Raw genomic sequence first — 20,675 nt, 5'->3', positions numbered from 1 at the left:
CTCTTACCATCTTGCCCAATCGTGGGTTGTTTGTACCACGGCTGAATAATAAGAAGCCCGGAACTCGCCAAGACCTGCGTTTCTTAGGTTGTCATCTACTGGAAGACGTTCAGATCCATCTTTCTTGCGCGCTGTGTGTGTCGCCTCGCCAGTTACGTTGACACCCCAAGCTGACGACCGAAAGTGTCACCGTGAAAACTTTTCTAACGCTAAACCCCGCTAGAGCACTGCCAGCCTCCGACATTCAAGTGCTATATCTTGAAATCTCAACGTCCGGCGTCGTTTGCAAACGCATTATTTTCTTTTTTTCTTTTCAAAACACTCAAGGTACAGAAGCAAAAGTTCCACTAGTTCCACCCAGTTCCATCTTACGATGCGTGGCAGGGTACGCTACGGGCCACCTCAGCCGATCCAGGGCTGTGAATGTATATCACGTGACTGTGCGCCTCGAACATCGCTGCGCCCCTACAGAAGATCACGCGACACACATACGACATTGAATTGGTTTCGATGGCTTCTATAGCCTCCCTTGAGGTACATCGTGAGGCGAAACGAGCGCTACGGTTGACAAACAGTTATAACAAGTCCTCGCTAATTGCGAAACAAAAGATCTGGTTCGTGTTTAGTTGAAACATGTAGCATTGTTTGTCGCTCATCCGTCGAAAGATGCTGTAAATTCCGGAGAATTTATTTTCCCCGCCAAGCTCGTTAACGGCTCGCAGCAAAAAAATTTAAAAAAATGGTGGACTTTGAGGGGGGGGGGATTTTCGGCGTCACCGCGAACGTGTTCACGCGGTTCCCGTTTTGACAGTTACTCTCGTGAGCACTTCGCGAAGACGTGTGTCGAGTAGCTGTTTCGCGGGAATCTAATTTCTCGGAAGGAGACGTATTTATGGGCTACAATGACAACGTTTCAGAGCGCCAGTGGTCACAATACAAGTTAATGAGGTCCTTGCCGATAGTGCCTGTGCTCCCTGATACTCTGGTGTTTTCATCACGCTATATTCTCACAATAGACTACTTCCATAAATCCGTCACCGCGCGCGTTAAATTCGGGTAACCTGCGGGTAAGCAGAGAGGCGCGGATGGATTTTTCTTCCCACTGATTTCCACAGTGCATAGCGTGGCATTACGCCGCGATGAGGCGCTTCGAGTTTTGGAATAAGTCTATTGAAAAGTTTCGATCGTGTTGTTCTTAAACAAAAGAAACAAGAAAACCACTTTTGTTACTCTTTCCTTTTTTAAATAAACGTTATTTATGTTTGTAAAAGGTAGCCCCCCCCCCCCCCCCCCCCACCCCCCCCGCCCCTTCTTCCCGGTCTTTCCCCATAGAAAGGATTGCTTTCGATAAAAAAGTAACGATACATATTTATAAGACGATGAAGAATAAAAATAACAATAATAATAATAATGTTCATTTGCATCAAAAACTGCCTGATGGTGAAGGCATGCGGAAAAAGCTTCCTACTTCAGCGACCTGAAAGTTGTGTTTTGTGTGATGGAGTAAATACAAAGTGTATATGCATAAAAGTGTGGTAACTACGCGCAAGAACAGTCATCACTCACTTGGCACACTGTGGTAAAAAGAAACTGCTAATTTTTGACGACTGGTGCAATCTTTATGGTACTCGTTGTTTAAAAGCACACACCTCTTCTTTTTTTGCCGTTTTCTAGCTTTATTTGCCGATTGTTTGGCCATACAGCCGAGTTAATTAAACTACCAACTCCAAACACCGACTATAATTGAAATCAGAACGTCAGTCCCCATCACTGGCCGTGTTTACACCATCAATCCCCGCATCTGTAACCGTGAATCACTGGCCTTCCAAATCTATCGCCTGGAGACTCGGAGGCCTAATTTCACTTTCTAATCAAGTTAGCGCGAGACCACAAAGTCGTTCCTCCGCCACGACGAAGCCAGAAATTATTTCAGCTGTGATTGGGCTCCTTAATTTATGTCTTGGCCGTCAGGTTTGGCGAGGCAATGTACCTTGGTCGAACGTTTGATCCTTCCGCGCATCGCGTTATTAAAATGTAGCCTTCGAAGAGGTCGTTTATTATCAACTTACGGAGTTTGTCATCGAGGCCAACACGAGCAGTGATTTGAATTACTTGCAGCGGCACACTCAAAGAAATCGGGAGTGTCCACCTTCCTGCAAAACATCTGGGAGAGTCAATCGCTAAATTCTGCGGAAGAAGCTAGGCGTATGACGAGAACAAAAATATGGCTAGATATAAAAAAAATTTAAAAAAAGCCTGCGCTGTGCAGACTTGTCCGTTACTCGTTACAAATAACAAAATTACTTGTAGTCGATAAATTTTTTAAAGCAAATTTGTAATCATTTGATTAGATTTTCGAGAAAGTAATCGCAAGAATAATCTGATTATCTTTGACATTACGAAAATTATTCGTGACCGTTACTATTTTTCCCTAACCTTTTTAATAAACTAATTGGTTTGTTCAAATTTCCTACCAAGGAACCCTCGGATCAAGTCTCCAACATGAGCCATGCTTTACCGAAATTGGTGGCTTCAGAAGATAAGTATACAGTTCATAGCCGGTGATTCCAGTGCAGCAACGGACAAAACAAAAAACCGGTTTTAAACCGGGGAAAAAAAAACTGTACTTTTTGAAAATTTGAAGTAATCGTAAAAGTGACGATCCCTTTATTTTTTTATTTTTTTTTTCATGTAACGGCCTATTTTGTTTTTTGAGTAATTGTGTAACCTAATCGAATACTTTTGTTAACTAAAAATAATTGTAATTGTAATCTATTACATTTTTTGAGTAACGTGTACTAGGCTCTGTGTCACTGAACATTGTGAAGCGTCACGCGCAATGTCACAGCAAAGACTTTTTGTATGTAAACATAAATTTAGTTTCGTCATACGCTTTTTTTTTTCGAAACTGCGCGTTATTTAGGAATTGCAACTGCGCCGATTATTCGAATTATTGTGGTTGTGGGGATATTTATACAACGCGTAGTTAGTCAGCCATTTTTAAATTTGCGACGAGTCAATCGCTGTAGATGAGCAAATTAGCCAGTGCAGTACAACCGCCAGCCTGGGTTCGTTAACGTACACCACGCAATAGTGATACACGACCGCACGCCGGTGCGATGCTCATTAATATCGATACGGGCAGGGGTGGGGATTGAGCCCAGGATCCCTGGGTTCTGCAGCGCGAGCTTTCGCTCCGCGTGCTCCCAGCTGGTGTGCGCTGTGCGCTAGACCACTCGGCCACTGATCCCCCCCCCCCGATTATTCGACTCCGCAATTGTTTGGGTACGTACCCTGAGCAGTGTATTGGACACGAGCGTGACGTCAGCGTTCCGCGAGGACTCGGATCCAACCGCACGCTTCGTGCCCCAAAGAGGGCAACCGCCAATGTTGCTTGATGGACTTTTGAAGAAGGTTCACTGGCTCTACCAAGTGCTTTCCAAAACAAATCCGCTCCCGTTTTTTTTTTTTTCTTTAGAGCGCAGTTTAGTATTGGTTCATTAGCTTGTCGGGTGCCCATAAGATATTCCACTAATCTTCTAGTACTTTTGTTCACGGGTAATTTGATGTGATAATAGGCCACATGCAAAATTCTTGCCAGCTATCATCATCGTGCCAAAAGGAGTCGCCGTATATATATATATATATATATATATATATATATATATATATATATATTACATCATCCAACTGTGTACAAGACGAATCTGCATTTAACTCGGTTTTCGTGGCACTAAAACAATGTATTTGTACGCTCAATGGGTTCCTCCTTATTTTTGATCCAACGAAGAAAAAACTTGGGGGACGCTTAAAGGGCAACTCCGGTCGAAAACGAAACCAAAATAAATGACTAGTGTAGCTTTAGTGGCACGAAATATGATCACAGCCGAAATATTACGTCAAAGTGATTCTGTGCACTCCACTAAAAGCGAGTTTAAACATGCGACCAGTTGATCTTTAGCGGGCGGCAAGCGGGTTAGCTTCTGGTTAAGAAACACTGGCGCCGCGCACTTTTGACGTCACGTCGCGGTGAAGCTGCGGTTGATTTGTTGTGCAACGTACCCCAGCATCCTTGAGACTTCACGTCGCCACCGTACAGCTGATGATCAGTGTTGGCATCCCTCTAGCAGATAGTTTCGGTTTTGCCGTAGGCATTCGAAACCAAATTTTGAGCCGTGATATTTATAAAACTACACGCAACATCGAAAAACAAATTATTCATTGTCATTCAGGGACACTGCCTTAGCTGAAAACAGTCGTAATCCCAAATTCAGAAAGTTATTCTCCGGAGCTGCCCTTTAAGCTTCGCTTTTAAGGGACACTGACAGGGTATTTATGCTCGCCAAGGTTTTTAGCTGCACGTGACACACGAGAGCCCAACTTCCCAGAGCAGAATTTGCGGCTCGAAATTCGATTTCTTTCCGCCCGAGAACCGGCGATCGAGAACTGGCCGCTTTGAGTCGCGCTCACTCTCTTTCCCGTGGTCACGGGCCGTTTTCTAAGGTTTCGACGCGACCACCAAATTTAATCAAAGCCGTGGGCTTTTGAAGGCACAAGTCAATATTAAAAAAAGAAAGAAAAAAACATGAAACCCACCTTTGTGGCTTCCAAAAAGCTCCAAATCCGTTGATTGAAAAAAAGAAGGTTGCGCAGACAACCGGAAGCATTCTGTGCGTTCATTGCATAATTCTCAACATGTCGTTTCGCGTTTCGTGGGACTCGCGGGTGACAGCGGACGACGGACGTTGGACCTCTACTTCAGAACGGTCGTTCACGGTACCGGCAAATTCTGTCTTCCTTCGAAAGAGAAATTTTGGACCGATCAAAAGAACTGATATTCATCCCGTAAGACACGCCCGACCAGCAAGCGGATTGCACAAAGACGTCGCCGAGCCGTCGTCCCCTTCTCGTGACTGAAGACATCGCTCGCTCAAACGACGCACGCAGTGCGTACTTCGAGTTCAACACGCACGCGTACGGTTTCTTTACGAGGTGCGGATGTGGCCTATGCGTGGTGCTGCCCTACTTCAAGCCGGGAGTGAATGTATTGAAGGGAATACGACAGCAAACTACCGACATACAGTGTACCGGCTCCACTATTACGCTTGAAAGAGTTCCTTCAGTAGCTTATTTTTTACCAAAGTATACGCAGGCACAGGTATCTGGAATTCCATCCAATGACGCAATCCGTTTACGTGGCTTTTATAAAGAGGTCGCAGACACCATTGAATTTTCGGGAGCACGTTTCACTAGCGCTTTCTTAGAGTCGTGCTTCAAAAAGAAACTGCAGAAATGTATACTTAATTCTCTATTCCCAGATCCACTATTGGCGACGTGACCGATCGAAAGCGTCGAGGTGGTCGGCCCTCCACGATTGGCCGAATGCTGACTTTGACGTGAGCAAAGGATTTTTTGATTAAACACGTCTTTAATGAAACCGCCCTCTGGCTGATAAGGCCTCGAGATGGGCGGGGGTAAGGGAAGAGGGAAATGGGGTGATTATGTCAAATGAAAGTCCTGACCCCGGAGGATCGGAGGAATGTTATGATGGAGGAGTATATAAGCTTGAGTTCCACCTCCTCAGTCGTGGCCGGCTGGGTCCATTCCTGAAAGGAGGTAGGGCGTAAGTGGCTTGGGAGGTCTGCGATGACGGCAGTCCGCTCCCGCGAGGTCCCCCTACAATCCCACATTAAGTGTTGGCACGTTGCAGGGACTTTGCAGCACACGCAGTTCGGGTTTGGTCCGATATCTTGGGTGTCGGCTGGACGGTGTATCCTGGTTCTCCACACGGGGGTCATCATCGTCAGCGTTTGTATACGGTGGAGAGCCACCTTTTCCCAGCGCGGAAATCCGCGAGGGATCGGATGGGGATTATGTGGCAGCAGGGCGGCGAGTCTTGCCTTTCTTGCAATTCTTTCTTCTCGTTTGACTTCGAAGATGTCGAAGTCGTCTTCCTCTTGCTCGTCCCGTTGAACGGGCGAGAAGACGAGACCTTTTGAGGGCAATTTTTCTGCTTGTAGCTGCGCCCTCCCGGCCCCGTCCGCCCGCTCGTTCCCCGGGATGCTCGCGTGGCCCGGAATCCACGAGACCGTGATTGTCTGTTGTGGTTTCGCTTGGCGGACCAGCGTTCGAATTTTTGTGACTGTGGTGTTGCAAGCGTCTGAGCGTCTAAGTTCGCGTAATGCTTCTTGCGAGTCCGTGTAGATTCGAGATTCAGTAATTCCTGCCTGGCGTGTTGTCGTCGATGCATGGACTGCCATCTGTATTGCGAGTAGCTCTGCGGCGCAAGCGCTTCGCGTGCGTGCGGCTAGTTGTTGCTGGGTTTCTTTCCTGGTGGTGGAATGCCAGGCGATGGCTGTGCGGCCACTCTCGTCGCGAGCCGCATCGGTGTAAAACACCTCAACGTTCGCTTTGAGGGAGCCAATTTCTGCGAGATGCACTTTGACCTGTGTGCCGCGACGTCCCGAGTTGTCGATTCCTTGGTGCTTGGGAGTAGGTTTGATTGAGGTGACCAGTTCTGTGTCCCACGGGGGAGTTGTGATGGGCATTAGTGGGCCTTTCGCTAGATGACTTCTCCCGCTCTTTTCGAGAATGACTCGTCCATGGGGTGTGCGCGCCAGTCGGCACTCCTGGCTGATGGCCATCTCTTATGCGATTTCTCGGATGGTATTCATTTGCGCTGCACGTTCGAGCTGTTCCACGGTGGTGAAGCGGGGCAGGCCAGTGACAATTCGCATCGCTGCTCGGTTCATTGTAACTAAGGTCGCTTCCTGTGCACGCGTTAATCGAAGATAATTGATACCATAAACCACTTTGGATACGAGCAGGGCTCGGACTAGGCGGCGTAGTAGTTCTTCTTGTGCCCCCCAAGACTTGCTGGAGATGGCTTTGAGGAGTTCAAGACCTTTCTTCCATTGTCCGCTACATGACTTGCTTAATCCATGTAGTGGCACCCCCGTTCTGGTTAAAGGGGACACCCAGGATTTTCACGTTGTTAGATGGTGCGATAGGATCTCCGTCAAGATGAAGTTTGATGTTGACGCTAGATTTCCTGCGCCTGCTTGGGATGACCATGTAGGTAGTTTTATCTTTAGATATTTCCATTCCAGTGGTGCAGGCAAAGGTGGTGACAATATTCAATGCTCGCTGCATGTAGTGCTGTTGTTGTTCAGCTCCCCCGGCCGTAGTCCATAGGGTGATATCGTCCGCGTAGATGGTGTGCAGAACTTGTGGGACATTATCGAGGGCTCGAGCGAGATCCGTCATTACAATATTGAAGAGTAGCGGCGACAGGACCACACCCTGTGGTACTCCAACGTTGTTGGGCTTCCATTTTCCTTTTGTGTTGCCGATCATTATTTGGTAGGTACGATCCTGCAGGAACGTCTTAATGAAGTTCAGAAGGCGTCCTTGGATTTCGAGCTTCTTAGCAGCATCTACCACGGTGTGATGGGGGACAGAGTCAAACGCCTTCCGTAGGTCGATGGCGACAAGTGTGCGGGGTTGACTCTTGAATAGCCGTCGCTCATACATGTGGTAGTGTATCATGAGGAGGCTATCTTGTGTTGACATGTGTGGTCTGAAGCCAGTTTGTGTGGGGTGGAATGCTTTGGAGGTCTCGAGGATCCATGAAAGGCGAGTGGTGACCATACGTTCCATGACCTTGCACAGATTAGAGGTGAGGGAGATAGGCCTAATGTTAGCGACCGTGTGTGGTGTTTTGCCGGCCTTCGGGATGGGAATCACGGTCGATCGTTTCCAATCAGCGGGAATTTCCCCTTCGGACCATATCTTGTTAAAAGTTTCTAAGAGTTCTTCCATGGCGTCTATGGGAAGGTTCCGGAGCGCCGTAACGGTGATTTTGTCTGGGCCAGGCGCGGACTTCGCGTTCGCCGAGCTAAGAGCGTCAACAAGCTCCGCAAGAGTAAATGGTGCGTCTGCTGGCTGTTCGTGCAAAATAGGCTGCCGAGTGTAAGTTTCGGTTGGCGGAGGGTTGGGTTGCTGTGGGAAAAAATGTTCTCCCGCTTCATCTGCCAGTCGTTCTTCGCTTATTTTGAGGCGGAGGGCAGGGTTGCTTCCCGTGTTTCGTGTTTTCGTTTTCCCGGAAAGGCCTTTGTATGCGTGCCATACTTTGTAGTAGCCCGTTCTGTAGTTGAAAGAGTCACACAGGCCACGCCATGTTGTTCGGCAGAGCTCTATCGTGTACTTCTTAGCTTCGGCTGTAGCTTGATTGAGGCGGATCTTGTTGGTCAGTGACCGTCGGACTCTGTAGTGCTTGAGGGCGGCTAAACGGTTGTCCCATAGGTTGGTCAGGTGAAGATCTGGCTGAGGAGTGTCTTCTTTCACCTGGTATTCCGTGCGTGCTTCTTTCAAGGCGCGCTGAATTCTCTCGGTGAATGGAATGTCACTGTGCCGGCTCATCGCCGTGCGGTAGTTGTCCCATTTGGTGAGGGTTACTCGCCGTCTCGGGGAAGTACGGATGCCGAGTTTGAGATAAATGGGCAGGTGATCGCTACCCATGGGATCTGACTGGACCTGCCATTGAAGTCTCAATCTCGGGGATGCCCACGTTAGGTCGGGTGACGTGTCATTTTGGCTGGTGGACTGGGCCAACCGGGTGGGAACGCAGGGGTTGTTGCATAGCTTGAGCTTGGCTGTGGCACAGGCTTTCTTGATGTTCCTTCCGCGGGCGTTCTTGTCTGGGTACCCCCACGCAGTGTGACGAGCATTGAAATCACCGGCCAGGATGGTATGTTTTCCAGGTGTTACGAGTCCCTCGATCCAATCGGCCTCGTTGGGACCCACGGACGGCTGTGTGTATATGTTGTGGATTGTAATTACAGTGTCACCGAGCTTGACCTGTGTAGAGACGACCTCACGGTCGCCTGAACACGCCGACTCGGAATCTAATTGCGTGTGTGGATGTGTTTTCTTAATTAGTGTGGCTACGATGCCGTAGTTATTTGTTTGTCTCTGAATACTTGGATATATGAATGTTTTGTATCCCCGTACTCTGAGTTTATTGACATTAGCTTCCTGAAGGAGGATAATGTCGGGTGCGCGGTTTTTAAGTTTTTGCAGACGAACTTTAAGTTCTGGTAGCTTTTGTTGCAACCCTCCACAGTTCCATTGTAGGATCCACGGTGAAGTGTTTGAGCAGCGTTTGTTCTGTGTACGTGAGGATGGTGTCTTTTGAGTGGTTCCGGATATGTTTTGTGTATTAATATTTATCATTATGTGTGTCAATGAGCCTGTGTATTGCCGCCGTGAGCGCGGCCAATTGTTTCTCCATTCGTGCAAAACTTGCTTGCTGAGCTTGCAAGGTTTGTAGCGTGATGTCGTGTTGTTCCAGTTGGTGAGCAGGTGTTGCTACTGGCTCGGAAGTTGCTGCGGTTACCGCTGCATACGATGTCCCACCACTTTGCAGCATCGGTGGTGCCATATGTGCTTCGGGAGGCGGGAGCTTACCCTTTCCTTGTTCTTGTCTGGCCCTTGGCCGCTTGTTGCGCCGTTCTGGGATTGCTCTTTTCGGGCAGTCATTGCTCGTGGCCAGGTGAGCTCCGCTGCAATTCACGCACTGTGGGCTCCGCGAGCATGTTTCCATAGCATCGTGCTCAGAGCCGCACGTTCCACAGCGCGCAGCGCTTCGTGGGCATACATCCATTTTGTGTCCGATCGTGTGACAACGAAAACACACCAACGGACGCGGGCGATACTCGTGGACATTTAGGACCTCACACATGTAGGTCACTTTCTTCGGAAGAATCTTGCCTTCGAATGTCACTAGAACGGTGTTGCCTTTTGTCCCAATGGGCCTCGCTGATGCGATTTTTCGACCCTTGCAGGTGATGTCGGCCTGTAGTGATTCAGGCGTCACCGTGTTTCCTTGGCCCAGGAGGTAAATAACTCCCCGGCATTGGTTTCCCGCCAAAGCTTTGTACGGCTGTAGTGCGTGTGTATCCTCGCCTTTCCTTATTTCTTTCACTTGCAGAAGTTTCTCCACCATGAGAGGGTCCCGTGTTGTAATGGCGATTGTGTTCGCTTTTTCATTGCGATGGACGGCATAGCCGTCTAGATTTTGTATTCCAGCCTTCTTGACTGCTTCTTGTATTTCTTTTCCAGTGAAAGAGTTCACCTCTTTCTTTCCAATGGAGCGCAGCACGACAGTCTGCGTCGGATGTGAGGTGGGTGTTGACCTTCCCGCGGTTTCTGTAGCTAATGGATTCCACCTTCTTTTTTTAGGTGTTGCACCCAGGAGTGGCCATTCTTCAAAGTCTATATCTTCAGCATTCCGCAGGCCGGGCTGTTCCATCCCGTGTTTTGTAGATGAGCCGCCATTACTACCGGACGTGCAGTCTTGGGGCGTTCCTTGCGAGGGCCAGCCGCCATCTTGTGCCGGCAGGTGGGCCGGAGTGGAATGGTCGCCATCTTGGATTTGCCGGTGACCTTGAGTAGGCATCGTGTCGTTTTGTCCAGGCGCTGATCTAGGAGAGCGGGACCTTTCATTTCTGCTTCTCGATGAACATCGCAGTCGTGGGATATGTTGCCGCGTCTGTGGAGGTGGGCTGCTCTCAGGTTGCGGAGGTGGCATGAATTGCGCGACAAGCTGGTTCAGTGCCACAAGAAATGCCGGGTTCTTCTCAACTATGGTCGCAAGAACATTAAGGGTATGCTCCATAACCGATGGTGATAACCTCTGTGGTTGTCCACAGGATGGTGGAAGGCTTACGTGCTGCGGGTGCGAGGTCCCTTCCAGTCTTCTGTCATTATAGGTGCAGTGGGCTCGGGGTGGCTGCTGCTGCTGGTTTATGGTGGTTATTTCGGCACTGGAGGCATCCAGTGGTGGTCCTATCGCCGTTCGAAAACCTCGTCTTCTTCCTTTTCCGTGAGCAAAGGACTCCTCATCGACGAAAATAAGAGTAATGTAAGAACTGCGATTTTGACGGTTTTGGTTGTATTGGTTCAAAAGCGAAGTTATTTCAAGCTTCCACCATGCTAATTACAAACACCATCGAACTTGTTATTCACAGGGTAATGACGTCACGAGAGGTAACCATAGGAGGGCGCCACCCAAATATCTCGCCGCTAATTTCGCTCGAGTCCTTTCAATGCTCCTTTAAACTGTATTACAGATGTTTTAAAAAGATTGAAACGTATGCCTATATATATCACCAAAGTGCAAGTCGTTCTTTTTCCGCTTTCACTCCCGAACGATACCGGTGAAAGAGTGGCGCGAATCCTGGGGATTCCATGTATTTTGGAGCACTAACTGCAGTTTGTGTAACAACACTGAATCATTCACTCATGCATTCGTACTATGTGTTGATGCTGTATTTTTTGGGGACGTTTTCAAAAGAACAGTCAAAAAGGACTTTGAAGTTGAGGAGAGTAACTTCCGTTACCTGCATTTCGGAGACCCTCTAGATACCGCCCTGTACCTGTTTTTTTTTTTTTTTTTTCAGGCATTTTGCGATTTTACATTTCTTTTTTAACAATTATCACTGAAAAAAGGAATTGTTTTGGACGATACGTCGCTGAACTAAATGGTATGGGATTCCCTTTTTGGTACTGCCAACTCAATGTAGTCACATTCCACAAAATGCAAGAAGCATATAAATCGGGTAGCGTCCGCCTTCCGAGGTGCCCGTAATTGTTCTACAGGAATTGCACCCAGTCATTGAGCTCGACCCGTTGATCTTTCGTAAACTTGTGCACCCTGCCGCACAATGCCACTTTCAGATGCAAAACATGTGAGGCAGCTCTTCACGCAACATCTTGGGAGTATTCTTTTCGGAGCTGATCACGGGAATCTACCACAGGCACTCGCTACTAAAACTCATATTGAAGTACAGAACAGCAAGGGGAACAGTCATAACTACAAAGGAATCGCACGGCAAACGGACCCCGGAGCGAATTTCGTCTGCAACGTGAACAGAAAAAAAACAAAAAACCCGCACGGTCGGGTGTAGCCACGTGACTTCCGCCACCCCCCCCCCCCCCCCCCCATTTCATCCTCTCCACTTCTCCATGCAGTGCGGGAGTTTCGGTTTCGTTTTCGAGTAGTTTTTTTTTTTTTTTTTGGCTTTATTAAAAAAATACGTGACTCTGTAGCAAAATATTAATTGGATAGTATTCCGACACTATAATGAATCGCCTGACAAAAAACGTGGCATAGGAAAATGGTAGCTACGGGTAACGGAAAAAAATGAAAGCCGTTTACAATTCCCTGTAACGCCGATTAGAGCGCAGCTCTTGAGGAGGAGGATGGAAGCGTACTGAGGGATAGGTGACTCCTTGAGGCCACGTGACCTCAGGGGGGGGTCGTGTGACTTCAGGGGGGTCATGTGACCTCAGCGGGGTCACGTGGCCTCAGGGGGTCATATGACCTCAGGGGCTCACGTGACCACGGGGGGGGGGAGTCACGTGACCTCAGGGGGTAACGTGACCTCAAGGAGTTACGTGACCTCGGGGGGTCACGTAACCTTAAGGGGGTCACATGACCTCAGGGGGTCACGTGACCTTGCGGGTCACGTCACCTTGCGGGTCACGTCACCTTGGGGGGTCACGTGACCTCGGGTGGGTCACGTTACCTCAGTGGGTCACGTGACCTCGCGGTTACGCCGACGGCGACGCCGACGCCACTCAAGTCGGAAATGGGCCCAAAGAGCTGCGCTCTAAAATGAAAGCCATTTATTTACAACTCCCTGCAACGCCGGATTAGAGCGCAGCTCTTGAGGAGGAGGATGGAAGGGTACTGAGGGTTAGTATAGATGGGTACTGTGGGGTAGGTGACTCCCATGATGTCACGTGACATCATGGGGGTCACGTGACATCATGGGGGTCACGTGACATCATGGGGGTCACGTGACCGCGGGAGTAACCCTCACGCCCTCCTGAGGGTAATCCTCGTGAGGGTAACCATCGTGACCCTCGTGAGGGTAACCATCGTGACCCTCGTCAGGGTAACCCTCGTGCCCCTCGTGAGGGTAACCATCGTGATTTTCGTGAGGATAACCCTAGTAACCCTTCTGAAGGTAACTCTCGTGACCCTCGTGAAGGTAACTCTCGTGACCCTCGTGAGGGTAACTCATAACCCTCGTGAGGGTAACCCTCGTGACCCTCGTGAGAGTTACGAGGTTTATTCTCACGAGGGTAACCCTCGTAATCCTCGAGTTACGAGGTTATGGGTTACGAAGGTAATCCTCGTGATCCTCATGAAGGTAACCCTCCTAACCCTCACGAGGGTTACGAGGGTTACGCGCGGTTACGCCGACGGCGACGCCGCTCAAGCCGAAAACGGGCGCCTAAGAGCTGCGCTCTAAAAAGAGGAAAAAATGGGGGGGGGGGGGAAGGGGAAGGGGTGTCAGTGTCCCTTTAATACCCCTGCCAGACGGGCACCTAAAAGGATTTTTACTCCAAAGGCCTTTAGGATTTTCAAATGACCTTTACGTTCTGATGTGCCAAACGGCACAATTAAATGTAATTTAATCAACTCCCGTAGCTCGTTCAAACGCATAAAGCATGTGAAAAAACTTCCACGGCGGTCTAGAAGACGACAAAACAGCGGACTGAACAAGCCAAGGCTCGAGCACCACCAGATGAGCACGAGCAGCGGGGGAACGAGCCGGCTACAACCGTTTCTGCCTAGCTTCGATGTCCCTTTTCTGACTGTAAATAGTGTACATAAAGTTGCTATCGATTTAAACACCATAACGTCCAGAAGTTCTTCTATATGGTGCCGAAACCCGGGAACGAGACGCAACAAGAGGAACCTGGACGAGGGAACTACCGAATCTTCAGCAACTAACGCAGGACTACTGATACGTTCCATTCAAGCCACGGCTGACGACTACTCATGGATCGTCTGAAACTGAAACGGAAGGCCCTACGAAGCCAACTGACAAGGCTGATACCAGACATCGACGCTGCTCTTCAACGTGATCCGATCATCGAACGGGACATCGAAATCCTCAGGCAACGATTGGGTAGTCCGCATACCCAAATGACCGAAACAGATGTCGCCATCGAGCCTTTCCTGGGGGACGACGCGGAACAAGAATACACCCGGGCATTCGAGTACAACGACCGCGCCGTCACCTACCTGGCTCAGTTGGACTACTCAATCCGAACTCTACAACAACGAACCCCAACCGAAACAACAAACCCTGGAAACAGTGCAAGAATTGGAGAACCAACGAGTACCTTAAAGGTAAAGCTTCCCAAACTGGAGCTTCTTAAGTTTAACGGCCAACAACGACAATGGCAACCGTTTTGGGAGCAATTTCAGCAAGCGGTTCATCACAACGAGGCACTAACAGCTTGCGACAAGTTCAATTACTTGAGAACTTCGCTAACGGGAGAAGCCGCTGCAGCCATCGTCGGACTCCCATCAACGTCCATCTGCTACAAGGATGCAGTAGACATCCTTATTAGCCGATTCGGCAACGAGAAACGGCTCATACAAGATCATATGGAAAAGCTACTTGACCTTAACCCGGTACCTTCTGCACAAGACGTACGTGGACTTCGAGGTCTTTACGATAATGTGCAGGCCCATGTACGTGGACTCAAGTCTCTCGGGGTGAGTGAAGAATCTTACTCTTCGATGCTACATCATCTCCTCGTGAGACTCCTTCCTTCAGAGATAATGCTTCACTATAACAGAGAGGCGATTCGACAGGAAGGTAACGCCCAAGAACAAAATGAGGAAGGAGCGCGAGCGCGAGTTCCTAGAGAACAGCCTGCAGCGCTAACATCGTTACTCCAAGCCTTGAAGGTAGAAATCGAAAGTCGAGAACAAACGTATACTCCTGCGAGATTGGAGCACCCTCTGACAAAAAAGACGAATGCACTGGCAGGAGGTAAAAGGTATCCTGATAAGCAGAACAATTTTAAACCATCATCGTCTGCACTACTTCAACAAACGGATCTCAGAACACCGTGCTTCATTTGCAAATCTAAAGAACACAAGACGGAAGAGTGCACCTCGACAGTTTCACTGGAACAAAAGAAGACGATGCTACAGAAACACGGCAGATGTTTCCGCTGCACCCTTGTGAACCACATGTCTAAGAACTGCCGAAGAAGAATCACATGTAGGCACTGCCGAGGCCGACACGCTTCCACGATGTGCGACCCCAAATTTAAGAACGGCGGACAAAAGAATGTCGCTGGCACAGCTCCGTTACAGCTAAAATCAACGACTGAGACTTCAGACCAAAGGATAGTGCTGTTACAAACGGCCGAAGCGTGGGCTTCTGGAACCAAAAACAAAGCGATGGCTAGAGTATTGTTTGACGGCGGTAGCCAGAGATCCTTTATAACCGAAGACTTATCTCGGAGACTGGGCTGCAAGGTTGTGGGAAGCGAACGACTTGCAGTAGGGTATTTCGGTGGACATAACCAGGAGAATAACTTTCGAAGGGTCTTCATTACTCTGCAAAGCAAACACGATGGACATACTTACCACTTTGAGGCTCTTGAAACCAGCATAATTTGCGATCAACGACTGCCACAACCGGATAACAACGTCATACAGGAGCTACGTCAGCTGAATTATGCGATCGCGGTTATCGCTAACGACGACAATTCCAACCATATTGACATTTTAATCGGCGCTGAACATTATTGGGATTTTGTAACTGGACAAGTCACGAAACTCAACGGCAATATCAAGGCCATCGAGACGTCGCTCGGATGGACTGTGCACGGTCCCATGAGCCTAAGCTCCACAGTGTTACAACACTCCCAAACGGTCGCACTCAGGACGTCAGCGGTAACGCGGAACACCGAAAACATTCTACGAAAATTCTGGGATCTGGAGGCTATAGGAGTCAAGCAAGACGAAAGCGATAGTTCGAACAACTCCGTACTAACGTCCTTCGAAGAAACGATAACGAGCAACGGAGAACGTTACGAGGTATCCCTTCCTTGGAAGCCTTTGGTACACCTACAGAACAATAAGGAAGGTGCTGAAAAACGACTGATGCAGCTCACCAGAAGGCTCAGACGTAATGAAAAGATCCTGTCTGCGTATGACTCAGCCATAAGAAAATATGAAAAAGAGAGTATGGCGGAGAAAGTAGAAAGCGAAGACAGTGACGGTGTCACCTACTACATGCCACATCAAGCAGTAGTCAAGGAAAGTCGAACAACCAAGCTCCGCGTAGTTTTTGATGCTTCGTCGCACGGCCATCGATCGAAGTCCTTAAATGAAAACCTAGAGAGCGGCCCAAATCTGAATGCTGACTTAGTGGGGCTACTTCTAAACTTCAGGACACATAAAATTGCTCTCGTCGCGGATATCGAGAAGGCATTCCTACAGATTTCCATCAACTGCAAGGACAGAGATGCCTTGCGTTTCCTGTGGTTTGAAAGCAAGCCAGAGGCAGAACATCCACTTCCGAAAATCGTAATCTGGAGAATGACGAGAGTCCCGTTTGGCACGACGTCGAGTCCCTTTCTCCTAGCAGCGACAGTCCAACATCACCTGAGACTCATGAACCCACAGTACCCTGAAACCACTGAGAAACTTCTGAAATCGATCTACGTTGATGACATGTTGACGGGTGCGGACAACGAAGAACAAGCTCTACAGATCTACTCCGAGACGAATGAAATTTTTAACCTCGCCTCCATGAAACTACACAAGTGGTCGTCCAACTCTCCAGAAGATTTAAAGAAAATCAACGAAGACCAGGGTCAACAGATATCGCTAGGAGAGTTGCCAGGTATCGTAAAGGTACTTGGACTCACGTGGACACCAAGCTCCGACGTATTGTCATTTACGTCGGACAACGTCGTCAACTTTTCTCAAAACCGAACAGACACCAAGCGAGCGGTATTACAGACAACGGCAAGAATTTACGACCCGCTTGGGATGCTGGTACCCTTCACTATACTTGCAAAACTTTGTTTCCAACGACTCTGGCGTATGAACATCGATTGGGACAGCCCGTTGACCGACGATATACTAGAAGAGTGGAATCGATGGTGTGAAGGACTTCCCCTTCTGGGTCAAGTGGCTGTACCGCGGTTCTACAGAAATCAAATGACTGAAACAGCACAAGGAACGGTACTACACATTTTCGCGGATGCCAGCACTGTGGCGTATGGTGCTGTAGCATACCTGTGCACAACGGGCATATCAGGTGAAACATTTTCAACCTTTATGTTCTGCAAATCACGAGTGGCTCCACTGAAAAAGGTAACCTTGGCAAGACTAGAGCTCTTGGCTTGCCTCGTGGCTGCAAGAATCTATGATCACATCAGAACTCACTTTCAAGAGAAATTGAAGGAGACACATTTTTGGACGGATTCCATGATTGCGTTGTGCTGGATCCTTGGAGACGCCAACAGATGGAAGCAGTTTGTTCAGAATCGAGTGCGCGAGATCCAAGCTATAACAAACCAAAACTGGAGACACTGTCCTGGAAAGGGCAATCCAGCGGATCTCATCACACGGGGAATATCTGCCGAGCAACTAATCACCAATCAGTTATGGTGGAAAGGACCGATCTGGATTACAATGAATGAAGCAACGTGGCCCCCGAGGACGATACCAAAGGAAGAATTCCCTTGTGAGTTGGAAGAGAAAAAAGCTGCGAACGTCTTGCAAACTGTAACACCAATTGAACCGGCCATACTAGATGAAAACCACTACAGTTCAATTCAGAGACTTCACCGAACTACAGCCTGGATCCTCAGGTTCACTCGCAAGCTGAGACACAAGAGTGACCAAAAAGGACCGCTGACTACGGATGAAATTCACGAAGCAGAGCTGTATTGGATTCGAAGAGTACAACGAGCATCATTCCAACAAGAAATTAAGTGCACGCAGCGAGCTCAAAAACTACCTATGGAATCAAAACTGAAGGACATGCCTTTGTTCGTCGATCAGGAGGGCCTGCTACGCGCTACTGGTCGACTACAACACAGCAACGCATCCTATAGCGAGCGACATCCAATTGTTCTACCAAAAGAACACCGATACTGCCGGCTTATCGTGCTTCAAGAACACCAAAGACTCCTCCACGCCGGAGTGCACGATACTCTTGTACAACTGAGAGAACGCTACTGGATTATCTCTGGTCGACAGTTGGTAAGACGGGTGATCAAGGAATGCGTTATCTGCCAACGTTACAATTCAAGACCAGCTTCTGAAGTCACCGCACCGTTACCTCTCGATCGCGTAACAAAGGCCAATCCATTTGAGGTGACTGGGATTGACTTCGCAGGCCCCCTCTTCGTCAAAGGCAAGCCGAACTCACAGAAAGCTTATATAACCTTATTCACTTGCGCCGTGACCAGAGCAGTACACCTGGAACTCGTAGAAGACATGACCGCAACATCCTTCCTACACGCCTTTCGACGATTTATATCAAGGAGAGGCATCCCACAAATAATTTATACGGACAATGCCTTAACATTCAAAAGAAGTAAGAAGGAACTGCACAAACTGTGGAACATTATTAGAGACGAAGAAGTCACGAATCAAGTGAGTTCCTTCAAGATTCACTGGAAATTCATCGTCGAACGGGCTCCATGGTGGGGAGGGTTTTACGAACGACTCGTCCGCTCGGTCAAGCTGTCGCTGAAAAAAGCCCTTGGCTGCAGGAGTCTAACCTCCGATGAACTCTACACAGCACTGACAGAAGTAGAGGCTGTTATAAATTCACGACCCCTCACCTACGTCTACAACGACATAGGAGAACCAGAGGCATTGTCGCCAGCCAATTTCCTCACGGGAAAACGACCGACATCTTTTCCCACACTTGGATTTACAGAGGTTACCCACACTTCTGCAGATCAACTTCTTCAAATGTAGAAACACCGCGAAGAGGTTCTGGACAGATTCTGGAAAAGGTGGTCAACAGAATACTTACTGGAAACTAGAAATATGCAAAGAACCATCACCTCGAAGACGCACAACATAAAAGTCGGAGACCTTGTCCTAATCAAAGACAGCTTACTACCGAGACAGCGATGGCAGATGGGAACGGTTGAAGACGTTTCTATCGGAAGAGACGGAAAAATACGATCTGGTACCATCAGATTACCCGGCAGAGTATTTGTAAAAAGACCCATTCAACTGCTTTTTCCTTTAGAAGTTTCTACCAAGTAAGTGTAAAATGAACAAAGTTCATTTCGGGGGCAGTGTGAAAAAACTTCCACGGCGGTCTAGAAGACGACAAAACAGCGGACTGAACAAGCCAAGGCTCGAGCACCACCAGATGAGCACGAGCAGCGGGGGAACGAGCCGGCTACAACCGTTTCTGCCTAGCTTCGATGTCCCTTTTCTGACTGTAAATAGTGTACATAAAGTTGCTATCGATTTAAACACCATAACGTCCAGAAGTTCTTCTATGAAGCACGTTCCCGCCAGAAAAATAATATTTTCGCGATATAAATATTTTTTTTGTTTGTTTTTCTAAAGCAAACAAATTATTAGAAAAGACAAAATGACGAGTTCAGTCGAGTGATTACAGCAATGTCTGCTTTAAGCCCAAGCACAGTGGTTTTTTGGCAATAAGAGGTATTCACTGGACGCCATATTTGAGGGCGATGTTTATAGCGCATGCTCAGAACGAGCTCACATTAATAGCCTGCTAAGACCGGCAACCTTGATGGTGCTAAATGCACGCTCCAAAAGGACTGTGGAAGCTCGCCGTCAGCACGCGCTCAGCAGCAGCGCACACGGATATGGCCGCCAGTGAATACTTCCTATTAGCGGCAACCCTGAGCGTCGCCCGCTCGCTCGGAGGCGTTGCTCGGTTCCCTTGCTCGGTCCTGTTGGTCTGTGCGCGCGCTCCTTCCCGTGCTTTACGCTTTTGCCCTATTCTGTTCGGCGTCGTGCTCGCGCTTGAGTTTCAACGCAGTTTGTTCCTTCGATGGATCTTCCTAAAGGTGTATCCACACGATGGACCAAATTGCTGTTTTCGTCCGCGGGCCGCGCATCACGTGATCTTACGTCACCGCTTTTCGAGGTCCGCCGGCGGTCCGCGGCCCGCGCTTGTGAGAAATGCCAAGCGCTTTTCTCGCCCGGATCTTGGCGGCGGACCGCGGCGTTTTTAGTATAATTGAAGTGCTAAGTCTGGCAACAAGCTGACTTTTGTTGTTTAGATTGGAATCCAAATCCAAAGTCGTGTTCCTTTGGCGCCAACTGTTGAAGACGAAGAAGACAAACCTTTTGTTGTGCGACGATGGCGGCATGGTGCGACGATGCAACTTTTTACTTCATCGCACTCGTGGAGCAATTCCACGCTCTGTAAGACAATAGATGCATGCCCTTTTCGGTTCGCCTCAGTCCTCCTCGTCCTCAATACTCAACGCCAGGGCCACCGCGGCCAAAAGTCTCTTTCGTTCAACCTCCATCTTGGCTCTTTACAAATAGCCTCAAAGCAGCTCATTGCATGCGTTGGGCGGAGCTGTGAGGTCAAGGGTTAGACCGGCCCGTTCACTCTGTCGTCTGCTCTTTTGGACCGCCGTGTGGATGCTCATTGCAGCCGGGCGGCCCGCGGGCCGCGCATCACGTGATCAATCGGTCCGCGGCCCGGTCCGTCGTGTGGATACACCTTTACGATGTTGATCCGGCTACAATGGACCCTGCGTCTCGTGTCGCGTTCCTGGTGTGCCTGCGCGCCCACCATGAAGGTGCTTTAGCATCGCTGAATGGT

At 48.8% G+C, this 20,675-nt stretch overlaps 1 protein-coding gene and 1 long non-coding RNA gene across 2 annotated transcripts in view; one reads left to right on the top strand and one right to left on the bottom strand.

Annotated features, from left to right (window-relative positions):
* The window catches only part of LOC8038371 (mediator of DNA damage checkpoint protein 1), a 434,922-nt gene that overhangs the window by 213,080 nt on the left and 201,167 nt on the right, over nucleotides 1-20,675 (bottom strand). The window lies entirely within an intron of this gene.
* On the top strand, nucleotides 9,772-10,338 carry LOC121833403. Its single transcript, XR_006076675.1, has 3 exons — nucleotides 9,772-9,898; nucleotides 10,123-10,184; nucleotides 10,243-10,338. It is a non-coding gene; the product is annotated as an uncharacterized LOC121833403 (long non-coding RNA).

Source organism: Ixodes scapularis, unplaced genomic scaffold (genome assembly GCF_016920785.2).
Source record: "Ixodes scapularis isolate PalLabHiFi unplaced genomic scaffold, ASM1692078v2 PGA_scaffold8__174_contigs__length_109621045, whole genome shotgun sequence".
Classification (NCBI taxonomy): domain Eukaryota; kingdom Metazoa; phylum Arthropoda; class Arachnida; order Ixodida; family Ixodidae; genus Ixodes; species Ixodes scapularis.
Note: the sequence above shows the minus strand (reverse complement) of the source record. Positions and strands in the feature narration are given on the sequence as shown.